Source organism: Zootermopsis nevadensis, unplaced genomic scaffold, assembly GCF_977971745.1.
Source record: "Zootermopsis nevadensis isolate Lab colony 2312 unplaced genomic scaffold, Znev_1.0 Znev_ptg000019l, whole genome shotgun sequence".
Taxonomy (NCBI): Eukaryota; Metazoa; Arthropoda; class Insecta; order Blattodea; family Termopsidae; genus Zootermopsis; species Zootermopsis nevadensis.
In genome coordinates, this window is record NW_028259151.1 from 1,071,197 (window position 1) to 1,085,544 (window position 14,348).

General features: G+C 37.6%; 1 long non-coding RNA gene across 5 annotated transcripts in view; it reads left to right on the top strand.

Moving 5' to 3' along the window:
• Positions 1 to 14,348, top strand: part of LOC110827502 (uncharacterized) — a 471,708-nt gene that overhangs the window by 263,708 nt on the left and 193,652 nt on the right. For 3 of the 5 annotated variants that reach the window (XR_015535820.1, XR_015535821.1, XR_015535822.1), the window contains exon 6: positions 8,571 to 8,648. The exons of the other annotated variants lie outside the window; for them this stretch is intronic. This is a non-coding gene — a long non-coding RNA (uncharacterized LOC110827502). The remainder of the gene's footprint in view (positions 1 to 8,570; positions 8,649 to 14,348) is intronic. 5 annotated transcript variants of the gene reach the window in all.

Genomic DNA, 14,348 nt, shown 5'->3' on the forward strand with positions numbered 1-14,348 from the left:
AAAATCATACCGAAGCCAACTGTTGTTGTTCTTGAATCTGAATTAGCAACGCCTTTCCTCGTAAAGAAAATCTAAGTTTGCGTTAGCTGCACTCGCTGCTTAACGCTCATTTTGAATGTACTTTCTGGTTGCATGTGATTACGGATCAGCCATGATTTGTAACGATAATGCTGTAGTTAGTAAAAAACCAGCCCATGCAAAAAATAAATTGTTTTCTGGGTTCTCTGACCGAGAATATTTGTAGGTGGTGACCAACGTTTTGGGGGAACGTATCGCCTCCTTCTTTGGTGTAGAAGACCACAGTCAACGTCTTTACCTCGTATTTCAATGTAAGCAGTTTTTGTTTGTCTCTTGCAAGTTCCTGCTCCAGAATTGAAAATTTGATGGGGAGATTTGAGTAAAGGTGATCGTTGTATTCACTTCATTCGAACACATTATTAACAATGAAAGTAAAAAAAAGTGATTGTCTGAAATAGAAAGTAAATAATTATAACATATCTGCTACAAAATGTGTTTACTGGCATGGTATAAATTAACGTGTTTTCAACACTATATATTACAATATTATATTTCACTTTACTTTACTTCCTTATTATATAATTCTATGCACTATATACTATCCTATACAAAACTGTAGTCCTTTGCCAGATTACTATACTATAAGGAGCTGCATGTATTATACGAAACTAAACTATAGGCTTACTACCTTACACACACATGGCATCCCAAGTGGCTTCTTTTACGGTTCTGGTACCAAAATATTCGCATTTTTTATCTCTCCCGAGCCTGCTATATGTCTCGTCCATCTCATACTTCTTGATGTGGCCACGGAGGAATACAAATTATGAAGGTCCTCAGCACGCGATTTTCTTCAGGCCTCTTGGCTATGTAGGCTATAATGTTCTCAGCCAGATTTTAAGAAAGAAAATTTTGTGTTAGAATTAAACTGTCATTAAATCCGTCTGTGTTTAAGAGAAAAACGTTGTTCTGGTTGTCGTCATATTGGCATTCTTCATACTCTGCGATTAAATAAAAAACAAGCATGACAGAAGTTGTGAAGACATTTATTGATATGCGGTATGTAAATACACCCACCCTCACCAAAAGCGTATTAAGGGAACATTATAGACCATTGTGCTGAAAAGAAGAAAACGTGCGATAAAGCGAGTCTTTCATGCGCCTTTGCTTTCGAGTGAGCGAGTCGCTAACACAGAAAACCCGTGCCTTTGAAATACAAGTGTCTCCTTTCTCGTCTGTGTATCAGACAGTCTACTTTTATCCCCTTGAGCGCATCGGTATCCCCATGGCGACCTTGACCTTAGACTGAACAAGTAGCTGTAGAGGAGAAACGAGGTCAGTGAAGCGAGGAAGGCAAGCAAGGAAATGGCTTGGCGGTGGGACGGTTCTTTGATCGGCCTTGATCATTGACCCAAGGGCCATGCCGTTCCAAGTTGTGTCAGGGGATCCCCCTAACACCACCGCTCGCGTCATCCAGTGGTCGTAGTCTAGACTGCAACATGCACAAAATGAGAAGTGAAGGGATGGCGCTGTGGTAGGGGGTTGTGGGAAATCGCGGTTTGTAGTGCCCGTGTAGAACAGACTACTGGGCGCGACTATTGGAAGACGAAGAAACTACGAGAGGTTCTAACGATTTGTCACGACAAAACACAACGCTGCCAGACACGATAATTATGAAGGTGTTTGTTATTTCGAGTATCCTTATGACAAAAACAGATATACTGCAGTTGCATTATAAACCCCAACTTAGTGCTACCTTTTATGTGTGATCTAAAATATTCCATCTTGTAAATTGGTAGCGTTACTAGCGAGCAGAATGGAACTTGTATTAGAGTGGTACATGGTTTGAATCCCGATGACGTATCACCTTGCTTACATGCTCTGCCTTTTTCCTCAGCTTGGTAAGATAGAAATGTATATAGTGATTTAAAGAAGGAATGCCTGTCGATTTATCACAGATATATCTTATTTGGCAATTCTTATTAACCTCAGCAATTGAAATAGAATTGGAAAACAGTCGATTAACCAGAGTAATAAATATAGAGTAAAAATAATAAAACGATATTATTCGTTACCATGTTCACGGTCGCGGACGGCTCTAACACTGTTATCCCGGGTTCGAAATCCTCTTGGTGAATACAGACCATATCCGTATTGTTGTATTTGTCATTGTCTCTTGTTTGTGTAGATGCTTTCAGATGGGTCAGAATTCCTTGGAAGGGCACTGCCAAGTGTTGAAACATTCGCTCATGTCACAATTAATTTTGAAATTTTGGGTCAGAATAAATCCAGAGAATTAACCAAAATAGCTCAGTCATTGTAGTATAACCTCGCTTATTAGGATTACTATGAGGCGAAGTGTGGTCTGGATTAGGCGATTTTCCGGATTAGAAAAGTGTTGGTCGATATTTCTAATAATCATCATGTATAGTACTACTGTACTCTAACTCTTGAAACAGTCATTTATTCATTATTTGTAGGCCCATACGCTGTACTCAGAAAATAGATCCTTACACTGTTTAAATATTTTGTTGTGTTCAAGAAACCTTGACCATTCGTTTCCTGTGCGGTTTATATCAGGGGCGTGGACACGGCTGCTGTGTTACGATCTCACGTCATGGCAGCAGAACAGTTGCAGACCTACCGCAAAGTTTGCGTTGTTGTATCGTGTGCAGAGGACCTTGGCTTTGTCGACCAGCTGGGCGACGACTTCCGTGACCTCCCCACTTCGCGGCTTTGGTCTGCCGTCTCGATTCGTAAAGAGACGTCCCAAGAGCGTGTAACTGACCTCATTCAAGAGATAGCTTGTTCTGAGTCGGTCCGTACTGGCATTGTTCTTCTCATGGCGTGCCAGTTGCAGAGAAATGTAGAACAAGGAAGATTTCAGGTTCTCATGACATCGAGTACGAAGATGACTTACTGTGTTCTGCGATGTTGCACCGTAATCTGGTAGAAACTGACGGACGTTTCAGAGGTTCTTGCTGTCTACAGCATCATGGTGATCGCCCTGATGGTGGAAGATGTAAGCACCTCCGAAATGTCTTCCAGTTTCTACGAGACAATACAGCGCAGCATCCCAGAAGATATCTTCTTCAGTTGTAGAGTATTTATGAAACCCATTTTGTAATCTGCATTCTTCCTCTTATAACGAGAGATAGGTTTGTCATTTGCCTTTCACCAACAACCTTTTAATTAATTTTAAGATATTTATGATATTCTGTTTAAACACCATGCCACAGGGATCACCCCACCTTTATATTTAACTTCCTGTTATAATTAATACAGATATGAAGACCATACGAAATTCAGTGGTGTAATTGATATTGCTTGATTACTTACTCCATGGAGCTGAGTCCTTCCTGAGGAGCCACTCAAGAAATTCCCAACATTTTATGGAACCGGAAGGTTCATTGCAGCATTCACAAGTGCCCGCCACTGATCCCTATCCCAAGCCAATTGAATCCAGTCCATCCCCACCCTGTTTCTCTGATATAAATTTTAACATTATCCTCCCACCTACGTCCATGTCTTCTGGTCTCTTTCCTTCTGGTTTGCCCACCAAAACCCTGTATGCATTCCTCTTCTCTCCCATGCGGGCTACATGCCCTACCCATCCCATCCTCCTTGTTTTGATCAGTCTAATTATATTTGGCGAGGAGCACAACTTATAAAACTCCTCAATATGCAACTTCCTCCAGTCTCTTAGTAATTCATCCCTCTTAGGTCAAAATTCTCCCCAGCACACTTTTCTCAAACACCCTCAGTCTGCGTTCTTCCCTTAGTGTCAGAGATCAAGTTTCACACCCATACAAAACTACAGATAAAACTATAATTTTGTATACTTTAACATTTACGTTTTTAGACAGCAGACGAAAAGACTAAAGGTTCTGAACTGAATGGTTGCAAGTATTTTCCGAATTTTATCTATTGATGATGGCGATCTCCAGCTTTACAGTCCTGGGTGGACCTTGGTTTCCCTCACAGCAGCCCTCCATCGCTGACGATCTCCAGCTCTTGATCTCCAATCACGTATCCCTAACTTCTTGAGATCTACATCATTTTTCCATCTTTTCCTTGGGCGTCTTTTTTTCTATCACCTTCCATTTTGGAAATCATCTTTGGCATTTTGTCGTTACTCATTCGTTGAACATGCCCCACCCATCATATTCTTATTGACTTAATAAAATTCACAATGTCTTCATGCCCTATAATTAAGTCAATTTCCCTGTTAGCTCTTATTCCCCAGTTCCTTTGGGAGTATACAGGACCATAAATTCTCCTGATGATCTTCCTTTCAAACACACGTAAGGAGTTTTCATCTGCTACTCCTAAGTGCAAGTTTCTGACCCATATGTAACTACATGCCGTACAAGTGTTTTATATAGTTTTACTTTAGTTGTTTTAGATAAGATATTTGATTTAAACAGTTGGATGCTAGAGAAGTAGGTACGATTTCCAGCCATTAATCTTCTTAATATTTCATTTTTATTTTATTTTTGTTGTTTGTAATAACTCCTAAATAAGTAAATTCTATAACGGCCTCAAAATTACGTTCTTATATTGGTAGCTTTTGTAGCGGTCTGTTGATATCAGTAGATAACTTCTTCAAATATTTGGTTTTATTTTCAATTATACTTAACCCCATATTCAATCCTTCCTGTAGTTCTCTATATAATTTCTTAAAAGTTGTCAAATTCCTTCCAATTAAGGCATTATTATCTGCGAATTTAATTTATTAGCGTCACTTAATGAATTGTTGGAATTCTGTGCAGTAAAAGTTTTTTTTAATATTCTACATCTTTTTAAAATGTTTGATGTAGAATGGAAAACAAACAAACAAACAAACAACATGGCGGCCGCTCAAACTTTCTATTTTGCTGTCCATCTCAGGGCGCTGAATAATGAACCATGTGAAATTTTGTATGGAGATAGGTATGTCTAATACACGTGCCTCCAAATTATGTCTAAAATATTTTTAAGGTTACGTTGGACAAATTAACGTATAAACTTGCTAATAGTAATCACGCTGCGTAATTATTGATTTACAATTCTTCCTAGGCTTGCCATAAAGATTAAAGTATTTTAGTTAATTTCTTATTTGTTACCATAAGAAATGAGACAGTATATAAAAAACCTTGAATTATTGCGGACAGTTTTAGTTAAGTGGATCCATATTATTCTTTTTGTCCTATAAACCTGTTTACGCTACGTTAAATTATATTTACCAACTTTTTAAGTACCGCATCTTTCGTATCAGGTGGAATAATTATACAAATGTACTGCCTACATTTTGTGTTGTTTTATGTATTTATTTATTTATTTAACGACGCTGTCAGAAGCTCAGGTTGCTCTTTAACTTCGCGTTAGAATGCGCCATCAGAAAAATCGAGTATTAGTAGGGTAAGCCTGAAGGGAGGAGACCGCTGGGGAGACCTAGACATAGATGGGAGGATAATATCAAGCGGGATCTATGGGAGATAGGAGTTGAAGGCGACTGGGTTTTGTTAGCCCAGGACAGGGACCAGTGGAGGGCTTTGGTTAATTCGGTGATGAACCGTCGGGTTTCGTAAGCCATCTAGTTAGTTAGTTGGCATTGCGTTTTATATTTACAATTTGATTAGCAGTGTTTTTTAATTATGTTCATTTCCCTTTGTTTTCCTGCTGTACGTAGAGTATTATTCGTGTCTCTGATTTTACATGCTGTGCAGCACATGTCAATTTTACACAGGGCTGCATAATATTTTTGGCTCAGAATTACCTAATTAACAATCTCCTGATGTTTGGTTGACTTTTCCTCCAGTATGGTCATTACTATGTATTGTTTTATGGAAGCAGAATACCTTAAGGAATATGTGCAAAAGGATGTAATGCAGAACGTTGAGGAGGGAGACCAGGGAGTCATTCCACACCCTCTGAAACTGACATAAGCACACTGAATAAACATAGGACATCATATCATAACATGGACCTGGTTCAGGAATTGGAATTGTTCCGTTGTGTCGGACCCGACAGAATGGGTATTTTCGTCTGAAGACGAGAGCCAGGCCAGCTCCCGAAATGTTTTAATCTCGTGTTAGAATACCGAACAGCACAAAATCGTTAGAATCGTTCAGACCTCCTAACATAGTTAACGGTTTTACTGGCCCTGTCATTTTCTTATATTTCCTGGTATCGTCGGATTTTGTAAGTTTCAACAAAATACTCGAATTCCGCCGAAAGGTTTGACCATGACTTTGTTAAGGACATTGATAAGGAAAATTGTTGCCTTAAGAAAGAGACTTTCCAATCTGTAAAGGATTCTACTTTCTTTTGATCTTTCATAAAAAGAGAAACAATATAAAACAGGTCAATTTAGAAACAGCGTAATCTTACCTAATTGGGCATCACGAAATTCAACTTTCATTCTCGTTGCATTCTGGGTCACTCATGGTTCACCACCCTACAGCACTGTTCCTACACCTTTTCCGTATCGATCTTATCTTCTAAGAGACTCGTACATTTTTATTCTCTTTCATTCGTAGCAAGAGTACTGTTATTGCTGTTGAAAAGTCGTTCCCTGTTACTTTGCATATTTTCACTAGGTTTTTGTGTTTCCTTTGGATTACTAGTAAATGTTGAACTGTAACCAGGTAGCTGGGGTAAACTCCTTGGTGTCACTACACATTTAGGATGTATTATGTTTCTTCATTCGGTAATTGAAACTCGATTGGTCATAATTTAGTTTATCGTGAATTAATTATTTTATAAAATGAGGAACAAATTATAGTTTATGTAGTAGACATATCTCACAAAATGGACATTAGCCAAAATAATTACAGTTCAGTTTCGGTCTACATCAGAGGAAAAGCTTTCCATGGAGTCACAGTTACTGATCCAATATGGACATTATTTGCGACCACCACCAACTTCCTAGCATAAAAATACATAGATGTCATACTTTCAGAACTTCTGAAATTTACGGGTCTTATAAACGTGATTTTTAAACCAACAAAAGTCCAAAAACAAAGTAGAATAAAAATATATAATAGTTTTGCACTACCCACAATTTTATATGGCAGTGAAAACCGGACATTGAAAAACTACAAAAACGGAATTACAGCTGCCGAGATGAAATTTATGAGACGCAATGCAAAGTACATTTGGATGGACTATAAAAGAATGGATGGCGTACTTAAAGAGTTAAAAGCAGAACTCGTTTTAGACAAATTTTTGAGATATAAAAACAATTGGCTTCAACATGTTAACAGAATGCAGAGAGACTGACTTCCCAAATTATTAAAAAAAAAAAAAACATCACGTGGACGAAGAAACCCTGGAAGACCGCGAGGCCTTGACTGTTTGATGATGATGATGATTATAACCAAATTCCTTTTACTTAAACCCACAGTGACAAATTATGATACACATTAGGTTGTTCTGGGTTGTTGCGCAGTGTAGTGTAGTAGAAGTTTGCCGACGTTTCTTCAAGGCGATGAACGGCGCAAAAACCCAGAAGACAGACATCTTCACAGTTACAAGCCGTGAGAGCCTAAAATCTTGCTTATGCCAGAATATGCCGCCGATATGCACTCGTTGTAGGATCTAGTGTTAGTCTACTGGCGTGCCTGTGGTTAACTGACTACTTTGCTGTTTGATCTGTATCTGCAAACACCTAGACACGTTGTAACTCGAAATACTCCTCCACTCCTGGCCGCCCTTATTGCTTTGCGTGTCTTTTGACATTGTTTAACCCCTCTGGTCCTAGCGTCTTATTGGCTACAGCTGGCTTCGATTACAACAGTTTCCTCACCCAACTATAGTAGGAATGTCTCCTGAAGAGCTAACAGCAGCCTCTGGTTCAGTTCCATGTCTCAATCTCTTCCAACCAAACAAGAAGCAACGTCTAAGTAACCAGATTTTTTTTCACCAATGATCGAGACGTGGGTCCCGAAGGTTCGTTATCATGTTCACAAGAGCCCTCTAGATGAATCGAATCCACACGAATCCAATCCTGTTTCAAAGAGATTAATTTTAATATTATCCTGTCATCTAAACCTACCTCTTCCGAGTGGGCTCTTTCCCCCAGGCTTTAAAACCTACATTTTGTGCGGATTTCTCATAACCTCTATACGTTCTACGTGCTCTGTTCATTGCATTCTCCCTAAATTGATCATCCTAATATTTGGTGAAATTGTAAATCGTGGAGCACCTCTTTGTACATTTTCCTCCAGCCTCGTTCCACATCATCCCTCTTGGGTCAACTTTTTTCAAAAGTACTCTTTTCTTAAACATCATTAATTTGTGTTTGTCCCATACAAATTATCAGGAAAATTTGTAGTTTTAATTAATTTAATCTGTGCGTTTTTAGATATCAGTTGGGAAAATAAAATATTCTGAACTGCGTGGTAGTAAGCATTCCTGAATGTAGTATTTTTTAAATTTCTATGCGAATGGAATTTTTATTTGTTATCGCTGTTTCCAGATATTTTAACTTCGACGCATTTTCACAAGGTTTCGTTAAAAATGTTAGATTACAATCGGATTGTGTGTCGTGTTTATGCCTTGTGTTGCAGCAACCAAGAGTTCACGAACCAGGACATGCGCCAACATAAAGCAGACAAGTTTGATTGTGTCGTTCGTCTATTGATTTTGTAAGTACGCGTTCTTGCTTCTGATGTTTCTAGTTGCCCGTCATAATAGAAATAAAGGTACCGTGAATATGACATTGACCTGTGAACTTTATATTATTAATTATACCAAAGTTATTGTTCTGTGGAGTACATTAGATTTAGCTCTTTCTTCCTGATCCCACAGAGAAGTTGTCCCCTTCACTACACCTGAAGACGGGGACAGATCCACTTCTGACACATAGTGTTTTATAACATGAGGCGACGGACAAGGTTTAAAACTCAACAATAAATGTTATATATACCTGTTTTAATTTTGTTGTTTTAAATTTATATTATGGAAATGTATGAATGATTTGTTTATTTCGTCTGACCTGCTATTACCAGTAAAGACTTCTCTTAAAGGCACTATAATATGCTTAGACCAAAAACAATTTCTTCAGCTCTTAAAGTCGTGACTATATTTTAATGCCGAGAATTTCTCTTTTCAAGATCCCTGTCTTGTTTGCAGCAACAGCCTGTCTGAATGCCTTTCACCAGAAAAGTCCACCCACTTACAACACAGTACAGACTTTTACATAAGGCAAATATACTTCAAGTCTACTCAACGCACGATAGTAGTAAATCTCTATCCTATTTCTAGCCTGTCCGAAAAAAACTAATATCGTGTAGATTACTATCATTTGGGTTTGTAGACTGATAGAAGTACACACGTCTCAATGGTGCTTAAGGCCTCAGTCATCAGAATGGTGAGAAACTAACACTACTGCATCTGGTGCTTGCCGTGTTTTAAATACTGTATTTGAAAATGCAGCGTGGGGTTAGGATCTTCTTCTCCTGAAGATCCTGATACATTTCTGACTAGATGTAGCACGCAAATCACTTCGCGCCCAAGCTTTTGAAGGAAAGTGCCGTCAGTTTTAATATCCACTTAATAAATTTTGCCCACAAAGTGTATGTATGGGCTTTTATAAGTATCTCATAATATAATATTGATTATTTTCTTAAATAGCATTAGGCCTAATAAGTTTATCAGTTGGTAACTGATACAGTGTTGGGAGAGAGATATGAACTGGATTTTTAAATATTTTTTACATGAGTTTCGGGCATCAAAGAGTTAAATGGAGCAGTTCTTCTGCTTATTTGATCCGTAGGGAGGGGGAGCTATAAATTAGTGTTAGTAGTAGTTTTCTGCCTAAGGATCATGTGTGGTTTGACAAACATCGTAAAAAACATTTTAGAATTGTTTTCAGTACATCAGTTTTGAAAAATCCCGAAACTTGGCAGTGTCACAGTAAAATATGTAAGATTTGAGATTTTCACAGCGATGAGTTTGAAGATTTCTGTTTTCTGGGTTGTTGCGCTGTGTAGTCTAAAAAGAATGAGGAGCAGGTGCATGTCCAACGGGGCCCGGGAATTCCCATCCAACTCGCGCCGTGTGTGGTTGGTACGCTGCCGTAGTAGGCTGAAGCTGGTCCTCCGGTAAATTCTCTGGGCGGCCTCGGAATGGATACGATGATGAAAATCCAGAAAGTGCGGGACCGTGCCTTGGTCCCTGCATCGTAGTAGGAAGGAGAGGGAGCAACAACCCAGAAGACAGAAATGTTCACAGTAAAATAATTTGGGATAAAAATTAATGCCTTCTTCTTTTTACATTTGATTGTAAATTAAAGCTATGCTTTGGTTTATATAATTAAGACCATGTGAAATACATTTATGTAGAGTTCAGGCGTGTTGTATGTGGTGGCTATTAGATGTAACTGATCATCGCCTCATTTTACACTTTCTTTATTGTTTTTCCAACACTTAAGGGCACACCACAGTCTCTTTTATGAGGATTTCATTGATATGCGTTTTAGCTGCTAGGTGCGCCTGACGCTGTGATGGATTGAGAGTAATTTTCTCATGCAGCCATAATGGATGTTGGGAACAATGGTAAGTTTTGAGTTGGGGTGACCTTAATTGATAGTATTTAATGGTGAAAATGATCACTGGTGATTAGTAAGGTTGTTTTTCTGAGTTAGAAGTTTACGTTTGAATTGCAAGTTACATGTACAGTTAACCTTGTATGAATCACTTTGCCTTTCGAATGATTGTCTCTGAGAATAATTTTAGCTTTATTGTTACTTTGTAAACTGCAACGGCAGCTTGCACGCTTGGAATGTTTTTATATTTTTTTTTAATTTTGCACCAACTGCTGATCCTACTTTTAAGTCATTAGCTTCTGCGGTAGAGTATCAATTTAGAAAATACTGATTAAGATTTTATTTGCTGTATTGACTATAAGTGACATCTCATGCCACTCTGCTCAAGCTTAAATCTAACTGCCCTATTTAGCGTCTCTGTAGCAACGGGATTCCGTTCGCATGTCTTTGTATTGTTAATGACGGGTGTTAAAATTATAAGTATGAAGTAACCTTCAGTTGGATGAACTTAATAAAGTAGTTGATGGACGGAAGCTAAACCAATTCTCAGAGAAAATCCTGAATATCCTCATTGCATTATTCATTCATTCATCATTCATGCCTGATCAAGTGAAACAATGTAGCAGAAGAAGAAAACTTTCCATTGAGCTATTAATTTTTAAAGCCCAGTGGTAATTATACGTACCACCAGCTTTAATAATCAGTAGCTCTGCAGTTTTCCCACACATTGTGTTTGTTTCGATTGGTTTTCAGGGTAAACAGCGATTGTTTCTCTGAACAGCATTAACCAACTGTTGTCTTATTTTATTATTTAAATGTGCTTCATCTTGAAAGGGTTAATATTGCAGATAATGTTTAAATAACGATATACAGAGACATAATTGTAGGATTTTTTTACATTTTGGTCTGTGATGGAATTTAGTTTTTTATCGAGTTCAAAATGAAAGACACGTCAGCTTGTTGAGAGGAAAGGGGGATAAAATTATGCAATCATAATTTAATTTTACTGTATTGGAGATTTTATTTTGTTAGCCATGAAAGTAAAATTTTAATTAGGCCAACATTTCTATGCATTATGGCATTTTGACGAAGTTTGGTGTTTGATGCATATTCAGTATAAAAATTGATTCTCATGATAAAGCGTAATTTCCTATTCCAACTGTTTCCATGTTCACGGCAAACAATGCAGTTTCCAGTTCTACAAACAGTATTATTATCATGGCTAATTTATTTGCAGGTTAACGTCCAACCTAACTCGATGTATGCACATACGTTTTCAATGTGCATTTTTTACCGCTGGAGACATTTTCATTTTAAAATTGTATTGAAATTTTTCGTAGGTGTTTGTTCATGTCTGGTTAATATAGGAACGGGAGCACGATGGCGTAATGAAACAGACAAAAATAAATAAATAAAAACCTGCGAACTGTTGGTAAAAATAAAAAAAAAGTCTGTATTCAACTTGCTCTCGAAATGAAATTTATTGTACTTTCAGCTGCCAAAAGGGCTGGCTGTAAGTTCTTTAAGAAATGTATTGCTAACCTTTATGTATTAAAGTATGCATATGATTCACATTGTACCCGATTCCAAGTGAATTTTTTTAAAAAAATAAAGGTTTTCCAGTGCCTCTTCAGGGAAATGCTGGATGCTTTCATACAATAGACCACGACCCACATTCATTCTTACTCCTTTCTATCGTTAAGTAGCTAAGTTTCTGGCATTGGACCCCGAAGCTTAAAACACAGCTAATCAAACATCGACACTTACTGATTCCTATCAGAAAACATTTAAATTCGTTTGATATTACCAAAACCTAATGATTAACTTCGGAATGTAAGTAGGCGTATTAAGTTTTGTCAAACAGGAAGAAAGGTACTTTTTTTTTTAGAGAGGATTGATATCTTGAAATTTCGTAAATAATCATTTTAGAAAAGTGAACCAATTATAAATTATATAATTAAAAATAACATATTTAACAAAATTCATAATATGTATATATTGTTATGTACATATATATATGATAAGAGGTGCCATAATGATGTGCCTCCGGAATCCAAAAAACACAGTCGAAAATTATTTTAATATAATCAGGATTATACTAACTAGTAAATTTCTCGTCAGGGATAATAGAATAATGTCAAAATTTAAAGTAGTAAACACAGTCATAAACATTAACAGAATGTACAACAGCGGATTTAGTATAATTAAACTTGCGTTTAAGTGTGTAAAGTAAATGGATATACTTTGTAAATCCACGCTTATCATTAAAAATATGGCTGTGAAATCGAAACTGGCTTGTAGCCAGCCCGTGGTATGCAGAAGAAAATATTTATTTGAGGAAACAGAACTTCGTACACTACGGATGGGGAAACATCGTCCTTATGCATACCCTGCGGTTCTTCATGACCCAGTTTTTTACATTTTAAATAAAGAATTAGCACGAACATGTTACACAATTTCCTGGTCTGGTTATATTAGAAGTATTTTATTCTGTTTAGCTGTAAATGCTAAGTGGTAAGCTAAACCTGATCCAAAACATTCCTGAGAGCGGTAGAACGACTTGGAGCAGCACGATCTACTGTCCTTGTGCTCGTAAATCTTACTACACTTTCACACAGCTCGTGCTGTGTAGCAGATACATGATTACGAATAACGCGATAACTGGGTTGCACCCTGCCCTGAGAATAAAATGCAACAAAGTATTTCTGCGCTGTTATTCCACTTTAAGTATCTATTATTTATCCTCTGTTTTACAAAATGGGTAATATAAAATTTTATGCGCATTGTGGTTTGCTGGGTTGTGACGCGTGGAGGTGGAAGCCATGCGTTCCGCCGAAAGGTTTGTAGCCACCTGCAGTAAGAGATTGAGGTTTTCGCTGCGGTGAGGACGATGATGATGTTCTTCTGCAAATCGACGCTGTCTTAACTCGTCGGTAGTTTCGGATAAATACGCCACCTATACCCTGAATATGGAGACAGTATGTTTATCCGAAACGTTGGCATCTACTGACGAGTCTATGAGGCGCCAAAATCCAGAAGAACACAATCGACATTGTCCCTACCGTAATTTTACTATTTCTGCCCCGTATAGGCGCATGCTTCTTTAATATTCCATTGTTATTGATGATTCAGATACAAGTAAATACAAACCTACCATGAGATTATTTAAAATTTCTTTGTTTTCGTTTCAGAGCTCTGGAACTTCTTTGGAAATACTCATGAAATGAAACTATTCTCATTTCTTTGTAATATAATTTGCGGAATTGTTTCTCATACGTTGTCAGTGCAGTGAATAGACATTTTCCGTTTTCATGTTGTCTACTGCCCTACTGGCACATCATCGACGACTCTTTATTCTGCAGACTAGGAAATCTGTGTATCACTAAATCAACTGCCTTTATCACGACGAAATTTCGACTTTGATTATGCAAAGTTCATCTTCGGTGAATGAATCATACTTATTCTGTAATAAAATAAATCGACTTTTATGATTTTAAAGACGGCTGCATCTGTGTTCTGAACGCAGTGTGGAGATAGTAACCCATCTTTGTCTAGGTTACCAATACAATCACATCTACAAAGGCGAATAGTTATTCTGTCTATTTGACAGACATCAGGGCGTTCACGGGTTAGGTAACCATTTGCCGTCGGCGGCGTATAATAGGGACAATGTTACAATATTACGAAATCTTACTGTATCTATGAATATTTCATTTCTAAAATTATTTCCTCCACGCTGACTATTTGAGATGTGGAATAAGCCTACTGTTGAGCAATACTTTCAGTTGAAGTAACTGAT